Consider the following 17,923-nt stretch of genomic DNA (forward strand, 5'->3'; position numbering starts at 1 on the left):
AGAGTCCTCTGCCTGCACCACTCCCTTGAGCCAAGTTTTAAGGGCACATGTAAGCCTGCTCTTTCGACAACATAACAAAATGGTAGCCTATAAAGACAGTAGCCTATAAATCCATTTGCCATTTTAGACTTTGTGTTGTTTTGAATAAACAATCAACTCCAGAAGAGTACATTTCTCTTTCAGTTTACTTCCTTTGAGTTATAATTGTCTAAAGCCTTATTTGAATATTTCTAAAATGTGTCACAATATGGTGCTTTGCAACGTGATCTCCTCCCCTTCGTCTCTAGACTGATTGAAGTGGACTTAACAAGTGACATCAATAAGGGATCATAGCTTTCACCTGGATTCAGCTGGTCAGTCTGTCATGGAAAATTCCTAACGTTTTGTACACTCAGTGTATATGTGTATTTTAACCCATAATGTTTGAATTTAAGTTGTTTAAAAACTAAATTTTTTCATAATGTCAGTAATCAAGTTTAAGATATATAACTTTCAAAATATAGAAATACAGTAGGTATGGTGCATTTTGCAACGCATTTCTTGGCTTAATACTGCATACCGTTGTTTCAAGTTCTGTCTTTGCATTTTCATCAACTCCAATTCGGCTGGGGGCACAGAATATACTCATCCTAGTCTATTGTGGATTGATACTACAGTTTATGAAATGTCATAGGCTACAGTCATGAGTAATACAACAGTAAAAAAACATCAAAGCTGTGTTCGAATACTCATACTAACTGCACTAACGGTACTATTTATGACATAAATTGAGTATGTAGGATGTTTATTGGTCATAGTATAGATATTGTTAGTATGCCAAAAGTTCCCGGATGTCGTACTAAATTCTCCAAAATACACTACCGTTCAAAAATATGGGGTCACTTAGAAATGTCCTTGTTTTCCATGAAAACATACATGAAATGAGTTGAAAATGAATAGGAAATATAGTCAAGACTGTAGCCTATGACATTTCATAAACTGTAGTATCAATCCACAATAGACGGCAACGGAGCAGGCACGAGAGGCAGCCCCCAAATGTTTTGGGGGGTGGCACACGGGGAGATTGGCTGAGTCAGGTTGGAGACCTGAACCAACTCGCCGTGCTTACCAGAGGGAGCTTAGTACTGGTCAGGCACCGTGATATGCGATGGAGCGCACGGTGTCTCCAGTGCGCGTTCATAGCCCGGTGCGCTACATTCCAGCTCCCAGCATTGGACGGGCTGGAGTGAGCATCCAGCCAGGACAGAAGGTGCCGGTTCAGCGCATCTGGCCTCCAGTGCGTCTCCACGGCCCAGGATATCCGGCTCTGCGCACTGTGTCTCCGGTGCGTCTGCACAGCCCAGTGCGTCCTGTGTCAGCGCCCCGCATGTGCAGGGTGAAGATAACCATCCAGCCAGGACGGGTTATGCAGGCTCTACGCTTGAGACCTCCAGTGCGCCTCCACGGCCCAGTGTATCCGGTGCCTACGCCAAGAACCAACAAGCCTCCAGTATGTCTCCCCAGCCTGGTGAGCCCTGTGGCAGCTCCACGTACCTGACTGCCCATACGTCTCCTCACTCCAGTGATGATCCATGGCAAGAAGCCTCCAGTGATGATCCATGGCAAGAAGCCTCCAGTGATGATCCATGGCAAGAAGCCTCCAGTGATGATCCATGGCAAGAAGCCTCCAGTGATGATCCGTGGAACGAAGCCTCCAGTGATGACCCGTGGCACAAAGCCTCCAGTGATGACCCGTGGCACAAAGCCTCCAGTGATGATCCGTGGCACGAAGCCTCCAGTGATGATCCATGGCACGAAGCCTCCAGTGATGATCCATGGCACGAAGCCTCCAGTGAGGAGTCATGGCACGAAGCTCGCAACGAGGGTCCCCAGTCCGGAGTCTCCAGCGAGGGTCTCCAGTCCGGAGTCTCCAGCGACGGTCTCCAGTCCGGAGCCTCCAGCGACGGTCCCCAGTCCGGGGCCCGCAACGAGGGTTACCAATCCGGGGCCCGCAACGAGGGTTCCCAATCCGGGGCCCGCAACGAGGGTTCCCAATCCGGGGCCCGCAACGAGGGTGCCCAGTCCGGGGCCCGCAGCGAGGGTGCCCAGTCCGGGGCCCGCAGCGAGGGTGCCCAGTCCGGGGCCCGCAGCGAGGGTGCCCAGTCCGGGGCCCGCAATGAGCGTGCCCAGTCCGGGGCCCACAACGAGGGTGCCCAGTCCGGGGCCAGTTACGAGGGTCCCCAGTCCGGGGCCCGCAACGAGCGTCCCCAGTCCGGGGCCCGCAACGAGGGTCCCCAGTCCGGGGCCCGCAACGAGGGTCCCCAGTCCGGGGCCCGCAACGAGGGACCCCAGTCCGGGGTCGGCGACGAAGGTCCCCGCACCAGAGGTGCCACCAAAGTGGGGTGCGCTCGCTTAATGGCAGCCGAAAATGAAGCCCTATAGCTCGTATATAAAAGCCCGGTTGAGGTAGACATATTGGGCTGATGACAGACAGTTGTGGGTTAACTCCAGGGTTTACTGGGCCACTGATGTAATGACTGTTGATGGTCATTACAGACACAGCACTTTTCACAGGTCAATAAATCAGATGTCTGGAGATGCGTTCACAACTAATAGATTCAGTATGGATATAACTGCATTGTATTTCCTGGCATATTAACCTGTTTGGGCTGCAGGGGCAGTATTGAGTAGCCTGGATAAAATGTGCCCATTTCAAACGGCCTCGTACTCAATTCTTGCTCGTACAATATGCATATTATTATTACTATTGGATAGAAAACACTCTCTAGTTTCTAAAACCGTTTGAATTATATCTGTGAGTAAAACAGAACTCATTTTGCAGCAAACTTCCTGACAGGAAGTGGAAAATCTGAAATCGATGCTCTGTTCTAGGGCCTGCTTATAAATGTCCTTGATATATATCAGTATACATGCACTTCATACGTCTTCCACTAGATGTCGACAGGCAGTGAGAGAAGAAATGGAGTGTATAACTTGATCTGGGGTCGAATAAAAGCTCTTTGTATGACGTGTCACCAGTTTCCTGTTTTCTGGAGAGCGCGTGAAGGGACCTGGTTTTGCCTTCTGTAAAGCTGTCGTTATAGAAGACTAATATCTCCGGCTATGATTTTATTTGATACATGTGACAATATCATCGTAAAGTATGTTTTTTTAATATAGTTTTATTAGATTATTGAAATTTTTTTGGGACGTTAGGCGTGTTGCTTTGTCTGCGTATGTTCAGGAAGGAGAGCTTCGCGCCACTTTGCTAGCTTTCCGTGCTAATTGACTGGAGAAGAGGACATTCTAAATCCAAACAACGATTGTTCTGGACAAAGGACCCCTTGTACAACATTCTGATGGAAGATCGTCAAAAGTAGGACCCATTTTATGATGTTATTTCATATATCTGTCGAACATGTTGTACTAGTAGTTTGCGGCCAGGTTTTGGGCACGCTCTCGCCATAACGTAAACTGCATATCGTAATGAAGTTATTTTTAGAATTCTAACACGGCGATTGCATTAAGAACTAGTGTAACGTCCAGAGTTCTTATGTGTTTTGCTTGTTTAGTGTTGGTCAGGACGTGAGCTGGGTGGGAATTCTATGTTGTGTGTCTAGTTCGTCTGTTTCTGTGTTCAGCCTGATATGGTTCTCAATCAGAGACAGCTGTCAATCGTTGTCCCTGATTGAGAATCATATATAGGTGGCTTGTTTTGTGTTGGGGATTGTGGGTGGTTGTTTCCTGTCTCGGTGTTTGTGTTCTGCACCAGATAGGACTGTGACGGTTAGTTCGTTTGTTATTTTGTATAGTGTCTATGTCTAACGTTAGTAGCTTGTGCATTGCACTTTTGTTTGTAGCTTCACGGTCGTTTGTTGTTTTGTATTAGTTTGTCAGTATCTTGTCTTTGTGTTAATTAAATTAATGGAAAATTACCACGCTGCACATTGGTCCTCCAATCCTTCTCTCCTCTCCTCGTCCGAGGAGGAGGAAGAGCTAGACTGCCGTTACAACTAGTGTATCTATCATTTCCTATACAACATGTATTTTTTAGTTATGTTTATGAATAGTTATTTGGTCAGAATATGTGAGTGTCAGAAAAATATCCGGACGTTGTGGGAAAAAGATGCTACGTTAGCACAATGTATAACCACTGATTTCAGCTCTAAATATGCACATTTTCGAACAAAACATAAGTGTATGTATAACCTGATGTTATAGGACTGTCATCTGATGAAGCTTATCAAGGTTAGTCAAAAATTATATATCTTTTGCTGGTTTGTTACGATCGCTAACTTTTGCTGCTGGGGAATGGCTCGTGTTTCTGGCTATTGTGGTAAGCTAATATAATGCTATATTGTGTTTTCGTTGTAAAACACTTAAGAAATCGGAAATATTGGCTGGAATCACAAGATGCCTGTCTTTCATTTGCTGTACACCATGTATTTTTCAGAAATGTTTTATGATGAGTATTTAGGTATTTGACGTTGGTGTCTGTAATTACTCTGGCTGCTTCGGTGCCATTTCTGACGGTAGCTGTGATGGTAGCTGCAATGTAAAACTGATTTATAGCTCAAATATGCACATTTTTCGAACAAAACATAGATTTATTGAATAACATGTTATAAGACTGTCATCTGATTAAGTTGTTTCTTGGTTAGTTTGGTTGGTTCTTGGTTAGTTAGGTTGGTTTTGTGCATGCTACCTGTGCTGTGAAAAATGTCTGTCCTTTTTTGTATTTGGTGGTGAGCTAACATAAATATACGTGGTGTTTTCGCTGTAAAACATTTTAAAAATCGGACATGTTGGCTGGATTCACAAGATGTTTATCTTTCAAATGCTGTATTGGACTTGTTAATGTGTGAAAGTTAAATATTTCAAAAAAATATATTTTGAATTTCGCGCCCTGCACTTGAGCTGGCTGTTGTCATAAGTGTACCGACCTCGGGCTTGCAGCCAGAAGAAGTTTTAACTGTACCCACTCAATTCATCTCTTTACTTTTTCATGAAAAAGCATTCAATACAACGTCATGCCTCAAGCAAGTTACAGAAATCAGCCCAAAGTGAAATGTGCAATCTGAAATTAATGTGTTTTGAAATTTCTTTAAATCCTTTAATTCATGGCCACTTGCTCATCTGGGCCAGGGGCGCTTCAATTAGGTCAGGTGGAAATGTCTGACAGATCTCCACTCATTAAAATGAGGAAATTGCCATCGCCCGATCTCGTTGCTTTCTCTTCCTTAACTCCGTCTAATTCAGACGTTCTGTGCGTCCATGAATCCACACTACCCAGTAAATATACAATTTTATGGTTAAAGGAATTCCTGCCTCAGTCTCATCCATTCCTCTGTCACCTGACCCGTGACCTGTTCACCTTCACTGTCAGTCATCCTACCTGTCCAGCTACTCACACAGATTCCACTAATCTTTCAAAATTATTTGAGAGTGAAATTGAATTGACAGATGAGTACACTTTCCATGGAAGAAATGTCAATAAACAAAAGTGGAGCCAAGATGGCTTTTGGCCAGAGGGACAGAGGTCACTTCTGAATTCTGGCAGCTCTGAGAAGAATTTCAGCAACAGGGAGTTATTATTCTGGCATTAGATGCTGAGTTGATGCTATGGAGTCTGTGCTTGTGAATCTATGAGTTTCCATCAGTCAGCTAGATTAGTCTGTCTTCACCTCCCTCACTCCCCTGAGAACCTCCCCAAATACAGTTGAAGTCCGAAGTTTACATACACCTTAGCCAAATACATTTAAACTCAGTTTTTCACAATTCCTGACATTTAATCAGAGTAAAAATTCCCTGTTTTAGGTCAGTTAGGATCACCACTTTATTTTAAGAATGTGAAAAGTCAGAATAATAGTACAGAGAATGATTTATTTCAGCTTTTATTTCTTTCATCACATTCCCAGTGGGACAGAAGTTTACATACACTCAATTAGTATTTGGTAGCATTGCCTTTAAATTGTTTAACTTGGGTCAAACATTTCAGGTAGCCTTCCACAAGCTTCCCACAATAAATTGGGTGGATGTTGGCCCATTCCTCCTTACAGAGCTGGTGTAACTGAGTCAGGTTTGTAGGCCTCCTTGCTCGCACACGCTTTTTCAGTTCTGCCCACAAATTTTCTATAGGATTGAGGTCAGGGCTTTGTGATGGCCATTCCAATACCTTGACTTTGTTGTCCTTAAGCCATTTTGCCTCAACTTTGGAAGTATGCTTGGGGTCATTGTCCAGTTGGAAGACCCATTTGCGACCAAGCTTTAACTTCTTGACTGATGTTGCTTCAATATATCCACATAATTTTCCATCCTCATGATGCCATCTATTTTGTGAAATGCACCAGTCCCTCCTGCAGCAAAGCAGCCCCACCACATAATGCTGCCACCCCCGTGCTTCATGGTTGGGATGGTGTTCTTCAGCTTGCAAGTGTCCCCGTTTTTCATCGAAACATAACGATGGTCATTATGGCCAAATAGTTCTATTTTTGTTTCATCAGACCAGAGGACATTTCTCCAAAAAGTATGATCTTTGTCCCCATGTGCAGTTGCAAACCGTAGTCTGGATTTTTTATGGCGGTTTTGGAGCGGTGGCTTCTTCCTTGCTGAGCAGCCTTTCAGGTTATGTAGATATAGGACTAGTTTTATTGTGGATATAGATACTTTTGTACCTGTTTCCTCCAGCAAGATCCTTTGCTGTTGTTCTGGGATTGATTTGCACTTTTCGCACCAAAGTACGTTCATCTATAGCAGACAGAAGGCGTCTCCTTCCTGAGCGGTATGACGGATGCTTGGTCCCATGGTGTTTATACTTCCGTACTATTGTTTGTACAGATGAACGTGGTACCTTCAGGCGTTTGGAAATTGCTCCCAAGGATGAACCAGACTTGTAGAGGTCTACAATTTTTTTTCTGAGGTCTTGGCTGATTTCTTTTCATTTTCTCAAGCAAAGAGGCACTGAGTTTGAAGGTAGGCCTTGAAATACATCCACAGGTACACCTCCAATTGACTCAAATGATGTCAATTAGCCTATCAGAAGCTTCTAAAGCCATGACATCATTATCTGGAATTTTCCAAGCTGTTTAAAGGCACAGTCAACTTAGTGTATGTAAACTTCTGACCCACTGGAATTGTGATACAGTGAATTATAAGTGAAATAATCTGTCTGTAAACAATTGTTGGAAAAGTTTATTGTGTCATGCACAAAGTAGATGACCTAACCGACTTGCCAGAACTATAGTTTGTTAATTAACAAGAAATTTGTGGAGGGGTTGAGAAATTAGTTTTAATGACTCCAACCTAGTGTATGTAAACTTCCGACTTCAACTGTACAACCCAGAGAGCATTGTTCAACTCTGGCTCTGCCCAGCCACATGACTATCCTGTTTTAATTTGTCTTCAGGGACCAGGGACTCTAACTGACTCTGTCATGTATCCAACTATTCTGGCCTGTTCTCCGTGTCGACAAAAATACATGTCTGGATCATACTGAGTTTCACATAAAGTTCCATAATAACAACTCAAATGACTTTGTGAATGAATAAAACTATCTACTTTAAATCATTACAGTGTTAATGATATACTTGCTGTAGTCAGAGTAGCTCACATGGAGACGCAACCCATGACCTCTGCCTATAAAGTTTATATAATGTTACTGTTAACAATTCTGCCATAATTATTCATGATCCTATGTGTCTGGTTCATTTCCAAAGACAACCCTGCCATGACCGATGAGCCTCTTAACTAGATGAGTTCTGAGGACATGAGCAGACTATGAATAGCTCTATTGATGAAGTCAGCCCAGTAAATCAACCTATTTTGGGAGATGGGTTGTGAAGAGCTGGGTCTTGCTGAGGCAGATAAGTTGAGCTGGCGTGTAAAGTGTTTCAGTGTCACAGTAACAGATAGGAGTGCCATGGGAAGAGGTTATAGATCCTGCAACACTACACCCATCTTATCTGAGCACTATACTGCACTGGCCTATAGTGGATAATGGCGGTGGTGGTGACACACAGCCACTGCAGAATACAGGTTAATTCGTTTTCTCATACTCTGTGTTGTGGGGAGATAAGCACTTACAAATCCTCTTAGGAGAAAGACACAGGGTTTGAGCCCTATTCAAAACCTTGAGCATTCTGGGACAAAGCCGTGATTATATTCTGGCCCAAGGACACTCTTTCTACAGTGCATTCTCTGTACAGTCAAATCACATTTTGTGCTGGAATTCACCATGCCCGCTGCCACCAAAATTGGAAACAATCTTTTGTTCCCCATTATACTCACAGGTGTAGGCTTTTCATGCAAAGATAGTACTAATAGTTCTCTGGAAGTGGGGGTCAGATAAGGGCTAGGGGTTTGGTTTCACAAGGCCTCCGTTGGTGTGTAAAGGATACAATTATTTTCGGAGATGAAGAGTTCAGCAATCTGTAATCACAGAGGAAAACACATATCAGGATTGTATGATATGAATACGGTACACAATTAATTTACTATCTGCATTCTACTCAGCTCACCATGTATGAGCCTTCTCAGTCCACTATTCTCATATCAGCTACTATATTGTGGTGAGGAATGGACAACTCCTCTGTCAGAACTGTAGGTAATACCGTGCTGACATACTGTATTATACACTATACATGGACCAGTTCAAACACTCTTATTCTTGCAGAGCAGATGACATATTTACAAGTTTGGCATTATGGCATATTACTTACATTCAAAAGAGCCATTTGACATTTTTCTGTCTGTTCTTGTGCTAGAGAGACAGACAGACTCCTTCTCTTCACCTTGTACCATGCACTGTCAACAGGAAACATGCTGATCCTGTGCTGTGAGTGGCAACATGACGTTTCACATTGGTGAAGGTTGTATTGGTATGTATAGTGTGACTTGTGTCTGTATAGTATATGGTAATGTACAGTATGAGTAACAGGCATACACACACTGCATTTGCGAATCAGTAAAAGTGTCAGTACTGTATGTTACAGTATGTATGGTATCAGTATTGTGGTGAGTGTGTTTTATGTCTGTGTGCTCATATGAATGTACACCACAAGTGTGTGCATTTGTCTGTTGACCCTGGACGTTTGTGTGTGCAAACATGCATCTACAGTATGCGTGTCTGTATTTTTGTGCGTGTATGTGCATGTATACATGTGTGTGGGAGAATGAGTGATCATCCAGACATCAAGGTCGTTGGCTCACCTGATGCAGGCAGTTGGGCAGCGAGGTGAAGCTCTGCACGTGCCTCAACCCCAGCAGAGAGCTGAGGAAGCAGTGTAGGGCGGCCTGGCACTCCCCCTGCTGCTGGAGCTGCTGTCCCAGCTGAAACAGGCCCTCCCTCCCCCCGTTCAGCATCCCCAGTCCCAGCCAGAGGCAGAGCTGCCTCCCATCGGAGCTCCGCCAGCCAGGGACAAATGCTCCACTCCACCCAACTCCACTACAGCCCCAGAGCAGAGAGGATAAAAAAGAATGAAAACAGCCCTGAGATAAAAAAATACAGCAGAGATAGGGTTTAGAAGAGCCAGACTACAGAACGGCTTCCTCTCAGTCTCATCTATCCACAGGAACTCAAGGGCAGGTGACGAGCTGAGCTAAAGAGCAAGCGGAGGCAGGCTGAGAGAGGCTCAGTGGCTGAGAGAAGACCGATCCACGCCCCTCCCTCTCCTCCCACGCTGCATCAGGAAAGGAGGAGAGGAAGTCAGAGGGGATTTGTTCACTGACTGGCAGAGCCCACGACCAATCACTGTTTTACTCACGTACAGTAGCCCAGCCAGCGTGTGTGAGCAGTCTCAGCAAGTAGGAAACGGAGCTGTCGACTGAGCACTGTGGCTGGCTTTCCCTCACTCCTTATGAAACCAAACTGCAGGGCTTTAAGCTTCTGCAAGGATTCACTACTGTGCACGTTTAATGTATTAGATTTGTTCATTTCATATAATTTCAGGATAAACTGACCTAAATTTGTCTAGTGCACTCGTACAGCAATTTTGTGCAAGTCTGAAAACATGTCAGAGTCGTGTGTATAGGTGGCAGGGAAGTCAGACGCAGGAGAGTCAAACGGAGTGTAAATGGAGTCTTTTAATATATGTCCACTTAACATGCTCCAAACACTAATATGTACATACATAAAATAAACATGGGTACGAGGACCCGTCGCGCACCTATACAACCAGAAACAACACTGACATAAAACAATCTCGGTGTAACGGCTCTCGTCGTTGGATGAAGGAGAGGACCAAAACGCAGCGCGGCTAGTGTTCAACATGTTTAATAAAGAATAATAACGTGAACACTACAAGCTACAAAACAATAAAAGTGAAAACCGAAAACAGTCCTATCTGGTGCAGAACACAAAGACAGAAACAAATCACCCACAAACAGTGAAAACAGGCTACCTTAATATGGTTCCCAATCAGAGACAATGCAAAACACCTGCCTCTGATTGAGAACCATATTAGGCCAAACAACAAACCCAACATAGAAACACAAAACATAGAATGCCCACCCAGCTCACGTCCTGACCAACTAAACAAAGACTAAACAAAGGAAATAAGGTCAGGAACGTGACACTCTGACAAAGACATGAGGGGAAACAGAGGGTTAAATACACAACAGGTAATGAATGGGATTGAAACCAGGTGTGTGGGAAGACAAGACAAAACCAATGGAAAATGAAAAATGGATCAATGATGGCTAGAAGACCAGTGACGTCGACCGCCGAGCACCGCCCGAACAAGGAGAGGCAATGACTTCGGCAGAAGTCGTGACAGTACCCCCCCTGACGCGCGGCTCCAGCAGCGCGTCGACACCGGCCTCGGGGACGACCCGGAGGGCGAGGTGCAGGGCGATCCGGATGGAGACGGTGGAATTCTTTTAACATGGAAGGATCTAACACGTCCTCCACCGGAACCCAGCATCTCTCCTCCGGCCCGTACCCCTCCCAGTCCACGAGGTACTGAAGGCCTCTCGCCCGACGTCTCGAATCCAAAATTTATCGAACAGAGTACGCCGGGAACCCCTCGATGTCTAGAGGAGGTGGAGGAACATCACGCACTTCAGCCTCCTGGAGCGGGCCAGCCACCACCGGCCTGAGGAGAGACACATGGAACGAGGGGTTAATATGGTAATTAGTGGGCAGTTGTAACCTATAACATACCTCGTTCACTCTCCTCAGGACTTTAAACGGACCCACAAACCGCGGAACCAGCTTCCGGCAGAGCAGGCGGAGGGGCAGGTTTCGGGTCGAGAGCCAGACCCTGTCCCCTGGTGCGAACACCGGGGCCTCACTGCGGCAACGGTCTGCGCCAACTTTCTGGCGCCTTATGGCGTGCTGAAGGTGGACGTGGACTGCCTCCCAGGTTTCCTCAGCGCGCCGAAACCAATTGTCCATCGCAGGAGCCTCGGTCTGACTCTGATGCCAAGGAGCCAGAACCGGCTGATACCCTAATACACATTGAAAGGGAGTAAGGTTAGTGGAGGAGTGACGTAGCGAGTTCTGGGCCATCTCTGCCCAGGGAACGAACTTCGCCCACTCCTCCGGCCGGTCCTGGCAATAAGACCGCAGAAACCTACCCACATCCTGGTTAACTCTCTCCACCTGCCCATTACTCTAGGGGTGAAAACCTGAGGTAAGACTAACCGAGACCCCCAGACGTTCCATGAACGCCTTCCAGACCCTTGATGTGAACTGGGGACCCCGATCAAACACTATATCCTCAGGCACCCCATAGTGCCGGAAAACATGTGTAAACAGGGCCTCTGCAGTTTGTAAGGCCGTAGGGAGACCGGGCAAAGGGAGGAGACGACAGGACTTCGAAAACCGATCCACAACGACCAGGATCGTGGTGTAACCCTGTGAAGGTGGAAGATCAGTCAAAAAATCCACCGACAGGTGCGACCAAGGCCATTGTGGAACGGGTAAAGATGGTAGCTTACCTCTGGGCAGGTGTCTAGGAGCCTTAAACTGGGCGCACACCGAGCAGGAGGAAACATAAATCCTCACGTCCTTAGCTAAAGTGGGCCACCAGTACCTCCCGTCAAGACAGCGCATCGTCCGACCTATCCCAGGATGACCAGAGGAGGGTGACATGTGAGTCCAATAAATCAATCGGTCGCTGACAGCAGACGGAACGTACAGACGACCAGCTGGACACTCAGGGGGAGAGGGCTCTGCACGTGACGCCCGCTCAATGTCTGCGTCCAGCTCCCACACTACCGGCGCCACCAAACACGAAGCTGGGAGTATGGGAGTGGGATCCATGGACCGCTCCTCTGTGTCATACAGCCGAGACAATGCGTCTGCCTTAACGTTCTGGGAGCCTGGTCTGTAAGAAAGAGTAAACACAAAACGAGTGAAAAACATGGCCCACCTTGCCTGGCGAGGATTCAGTCTCTTCGCCTCCCGGATGTACTCCAGATTGCGGTGGTCAGTCCAGATGAGAAAAGGGTGTTTAGCCCCCTCAAGCCAATGCCTCCACACCTTCAAGGCTTTTACGACAGCTAACAGCTCCCGGTCCCCCACATCATAGTTTCGCTCCGCCGGGCTGAGCTTCTTCGAAAAGAAAGCACAGGGGCGAAGCTTCAGTGGAGCACCCGAATGCTGAGAGAGCACTGCTCCTATCCCAGCTTCGGATGCGTCCACCTCCACTATGAATGGCAAAGAGGGATCCGGATGAGCCAACACAGGTACCGAGGTAAACAGAGTCTTCAGGTGCCCAAAAGCCCTGTTCGCCTCAGCCGACCACTGCAAGCGCACCGGGCCCCCCTTTAGCAGTGAGGTAATGGGAGCAGCAACCTGACCAAAACCCCGGATGAACCTCCGGTAGTATTTGGCAAACCCTAAAAAACGCTGCACCTCCTTTACCGTGGTTGGAGTCGGCCAATTACGCACACCGCTGCAATGCGGTCGCTCTCCATTTCCACTCCTGATGTGGAAATCCGATGCCCTAGGAAGGAGATGGATTGTTGGAAGAACAAGCATTTCTCAGCCTTGACATATAGATCATGCTCCAACAGGCGACCAAGCACCCTGCGCACCAGGGACACATGCTCGGCGCGTGCAGCGGAGTATATCAGGATATCATCGATATACACCACTACACCCTGCCCGTGCAGGTCCCTGAAGATCTCATCTACAAATGATTGGAAGACTGATGGAGCATTCATCAACCCATATGGCACGACAAGGTACTCATAATGACCTGAGGTGATGCTAAATGCCGTCTTCCACTCATCACCCTTCCGAATACGCACCAGATTGTACGCACTCCTGAGATCCAATTTTGTGAAGAAGCGTGCCCCGTGCATTGACTCAATAACTGTATTTATCAGAGGTAGCGGGTAACTATATTTCACCGTGATTTTATTGAGACCTCGATAATCAATGCACGGGCGTAAACCGCCATCCTCCTTCACAAAAAAGAAACTCGAAGAGACGGGTGAAATGGATGGCTGAATGAACCCCTGACGCAGGGATTCAGAGACATATGTCTCCATAGCCACCGTCTCCGCTTGCGACAGGGGATACACGTGACTCCTGGGATATCCAGCGTCTACCAGGAGATCTATCGCACAATCCCCCCGTCGATGGGGTGGTAATTGAGTCGCCTTCTTTTTACATAAGGCGAGAGCCAAATCGGCATATTCTGGGGGAATGCGCATGGTGGAGACCTGGTCTGGACTTTCCACCGTAGTAGCACCAACGGAAACCCCTAAACACCTACCTGAGCACTCACGCGACCACCCTGTGAGAGCCCTCTGTGGCCAAGAAACAGTGGGGTTATGACAAGCTAACCAGGGTAGGCCTAGCACCACAGAATACGCAGGAGAATCAATAAGGAAAACACTAATCTTCTCCTTGTGACCCTCCTGCGTTATCATACACAAAGGCGCGGTGACCTCCCTGAAACCCTGACCCTAATGGTCGACTATCTAAGGCATGAATAGTGAAAGGCATATCCACAGAAACAATAGGGATCCCTAAACTATGAGCTAAACTTTTATTAATGAAATTCCCAGCCGCGCCTGAATCTACTAGCGCCTTATACTGGGAATGCAGGGAAAAATCAGGAAAAGTGACAGACAAACATTAGTGCAACAGAGGGCTCTGGATGAGAATGGTGCCTACTCACCTGGGGTGATGCCAGAGTGCCCTTCCTGCCTTCTCTATTCCCAGAGGAACCAACCCGGCACCGACCAGCAGTGTGCCCTCTGCGACCATAGATGGTGCTTGAGCGGGAACCCCCTCCGGTCTCCCTGCGCACCATCCCTCCCAATTCCATAGGTTCGGGAGAGAGGGTGCGGGAGGATGGAACAACCAGACCCCGATCTAGACGTCCACGAGACGTCAAACTCCTGTGCACTCCTCGTCTCCTGCCTCAGATGATAGAGGCGCTCACCCGCCGCTCTGCTTTCGGGTGGGTGGTCGAATACTGTCCTGAAATGGCGGGCGAACTCCTCAAAATGGTCCAACGCCGCATCCTCCTCTCTACACACAGCGCTGGCCCACTCCAGGGCTTTCCCGGTGAGGCATGAGACGAGGGCGCAACTCTTCTCACGGTCCGATGGTACTGGGGAGACCGTGGCCAGATACAAGTTCAGTTTAAGGAGAAAACCCTGGCAGCTGGCAGTATCTCCGTTGTATCCCGTGGGTAGGGATAAATGGATCTTGTTAGGTTCAGGAGGAGAAAACACGTTCAAAGGAAATCCCGGTTGTGGTGGAGGCGGCGCTGGAGAAACTCCCTGTCTCTCCCAGCGGTCCATATTTTGGACAATGCGATCCATGGCGGCGCTCAGACTGTCAATCTCCTCCGCTTGTTCCATGACGCGTTCCTCTACCTCTATGAGCGAAGTGTCTCCTCCTGCTGACTTCATATTTTAGGTCAGAGATTCTGTCAGAGTCGTGTGTATAGGTGGCAGGGAAGTCAGGCGCAGGAGAGTCAAACGGAGTGTAAATGGAGTCTTTTAATATATGTCCACTTAACATGCTCCAAACACTAATATGTACATACATAAAATAAACATGGGTATGAGGACCCGTCGCGCACCTATACAACCAGAAACAACACTGACATAAAACAATCTCTGACAAAGACATGAGGGGAAACAGAGGGTTAAATACACAACAGGTAATGAATGGGATTGAAACCAGCTGTGTGGGAAGACAAGACAAAACCAGTGGAAAATGAAAAATGGATCAATGATGGCTAGAAGACCGGTGACGTCGACCGCCGAGCACCGCCCGAACAAGGAGAGGCAACGACTTCGGCAGAAGTCGTGACATAACATGTCTTGGGGGGGAAGGAATTAAATCAAGAAATCTTAATGCTTTACTTATGGTTTATAAATGAGAAGCCTGTGAAAATGTGCAATGTCCATACACAGACTTGAGAAAGTGCTTGAGAAAGAAATGCAGTATGTCTACATGTTTCTCTGAGTAGCATAAGCACATGGACGTTTTAACATATATTCATAACATTTTTATATTGATATATATATTTTTTTTATAGCAATAATTACATATTTGATATCAATAATGAAACAATTTTTATATCAACAATTTTTGTGGATGTTAATGCACTTCTTGAGGGCGGGATTGCATGTGCATGCTTCTACATACAGTCGCTAGTCTACACACCCCTTGCACAATCTTCACATTTTGCTGCCTTAAAATTGAATCTAAAAAGAGATGTGCAAGGCTAGATTTATTTCCTATAGATCTACACAATTTGCTCCTCTTTTTCAAGGTAAAATAAAAATTATAGAACATTTGACAAATTAATACAAAAATAAGAAATTAAAATGTGTTAATGACGTGTCTTCACACCCCAGAGTTAATATGTGGTGTCACAACTTCTGCTGAAGTCGGTTCCTCTCCTTGTTTGGGCGGTGTTTGGCGGTCGACGTCACCGGTCTTCTAGCCATCGCCGATCCATTTTTCATTTTCCATTTGTTTTGTCTTGTTTCCCCACACACCTGGTTTTCATGTCCCTCATTACGTGTTGTGTATTTAACCCTCTGTTCCCCCCATGTCTTTGTGTGGTATTGTTTGTTGTAAGTGCTTGTGCACATGTTGACTGGTGCGCGTTCTGCTCGCCTGCGTCTGACTTCCCTGCCACCAGTTACGCACCCCTTACATGTGGTGGAAGCACCTTTGGCAGCCATTACAGTTGTGAATCATTTTTAATAAGATTATTCTAGCCTTGCACAACTTTAATGGCAACATATCCATTGCTTTTATCAAAAATACTCAAGCTCAGTAAATTTGATTGGGAATCATTGATGGACAACAATATTAAATTCTTGTCACTGATTTATAAGCAGATTTAGGTCAGGACTGGGACTACAAGACTCTTTCATGAACACTCAACACCTCTTGGAAAGCCATTCTGGTGTGTCTTTGGCATTAGAATTTGTGTAATTGTTCCACTGAAAAATATAACTATCCAGGGTTAGCTTTTCAGTAGACTATGGTTTGTTTTCCTCTAACTTTTTACCTATCCTTTGCTCCTTTCATTTTTCTTTTGATCCTAACATACTCCCCAGCCCCTGCCGGTAACACGTATACCCATAACATGATGCTGCCACCACAAAACTAATCTTATTCAAAATGATTCACACTTGTAATGGTGTTCCCCTATCCTCTATTACCCTTTCCTCTTCACGCTGTATACAAACGACTATGTGGTTATGTTCTCGGACGACACCGATGTCCTAGGGCTCTTAAACAAAGGCTTTAACATCAACGGGTACAAGGCAGAGTTTGAAGGATTCACCAGACCGTGTCATGAACATCACCTACAACTGAATGTGAAAAAAACTGAGGAGATGATCATTGACCCTAAGTCCGTTGGGGACCACAGCCCCATTGTGGTACACAGAGAGAACATTGAGCAGGTGAACTCTTACAAGTACTGACAGTGGGCTGTGCTGGTGCACCGATGTGGAGAGCGAGTGCTCACGCATCCAACAGCGCTTGCACTTCCTGTGTTGCCTCAGGGTCTATGGAGTTAACCAGATCATGCTCCTCTTTTATAGATCCACCAATGCGTCAATCCTACGCTACGGCATTGCTACATGGTTTGGTAACCTGACAGTGCAGCTCAAAGCCAAAATCGTAAGACTGACCAAGACAGCAGGGAAGATTATAGGCATGAAACTTCCATCCTCTCTCCAGGACATTTTCGAGGAGACCATCAGCAGCCAGTAGCCTCAAGGTCATATCGGACCCCACATATGCACTGAACACAGAGTTCTAGCTGGGAGTCTACAGTGCATTCGGAAAGTATTCAGACCCCTTGACTTTTTCCACATTTTGTTACGTCACAGCCTTATTCTAAAATGGATTGAAATACTATTTTTCCTCATTCCTACATTAATCTACACACAATACCCCAGGATGCATGCTTAAAAAACAGAAATAACTTATTTACGTAAGTATTCAGACCCTTTGCTATGAGACTCGAAATTGAACTCAGGTGCATCTTGTTTCAATTGATCATCCTTGAGATGTTTCTAAAACTTTATTGGAGTCCACCTGTGGTAAATTCAATTGTTTTGACATGATTTGGAAAGGCACACACCTGTCTATATAAGGTCCCACAGATGACAGTGCATGGCAGAGCAAAAATCAAGCCATGAGGTGGAAGGAATTGTAGAGCTTCAAGACAGGATTCTGTCGAGGCACAGATCTGGGGAAGGGTACCAAAACATTTCTGCAGCATTGAAGGTCCCCAAGAACATGGTGGCCTCCATCATTCTAAAATGGAAGAAGTTTGGAACCACCAAGACACTTCCTAGAGCTGGCTGTCTGGTCAAACTGAACAATCGGGGGAGAAAGGCCTTGGTCAGGGAGGTGACCAAGAACCCGATGGTCACTGACAGAGCTCGAGAGTTCCTCTGTGGAGATGGGAGAACCTTCCAGAAGGATAACTACCTTTGCTGC

This window comes from Salvelinus namaycush, chromosome 28 (genome assembly GCF_016432855.1).
Source record: "Salvelinus namaycush isolate Seneca chromosome 28, SaNama_1.0, whole genome shotgun sequence".
Classification (NCBI taxonomy): domain Eukaryota; kingdom Metazoa; phylum Chordata; class Actinopteri; order Salmoniformes; family Salmonidae; genus Salvelinus; species Salvelinus namaycush.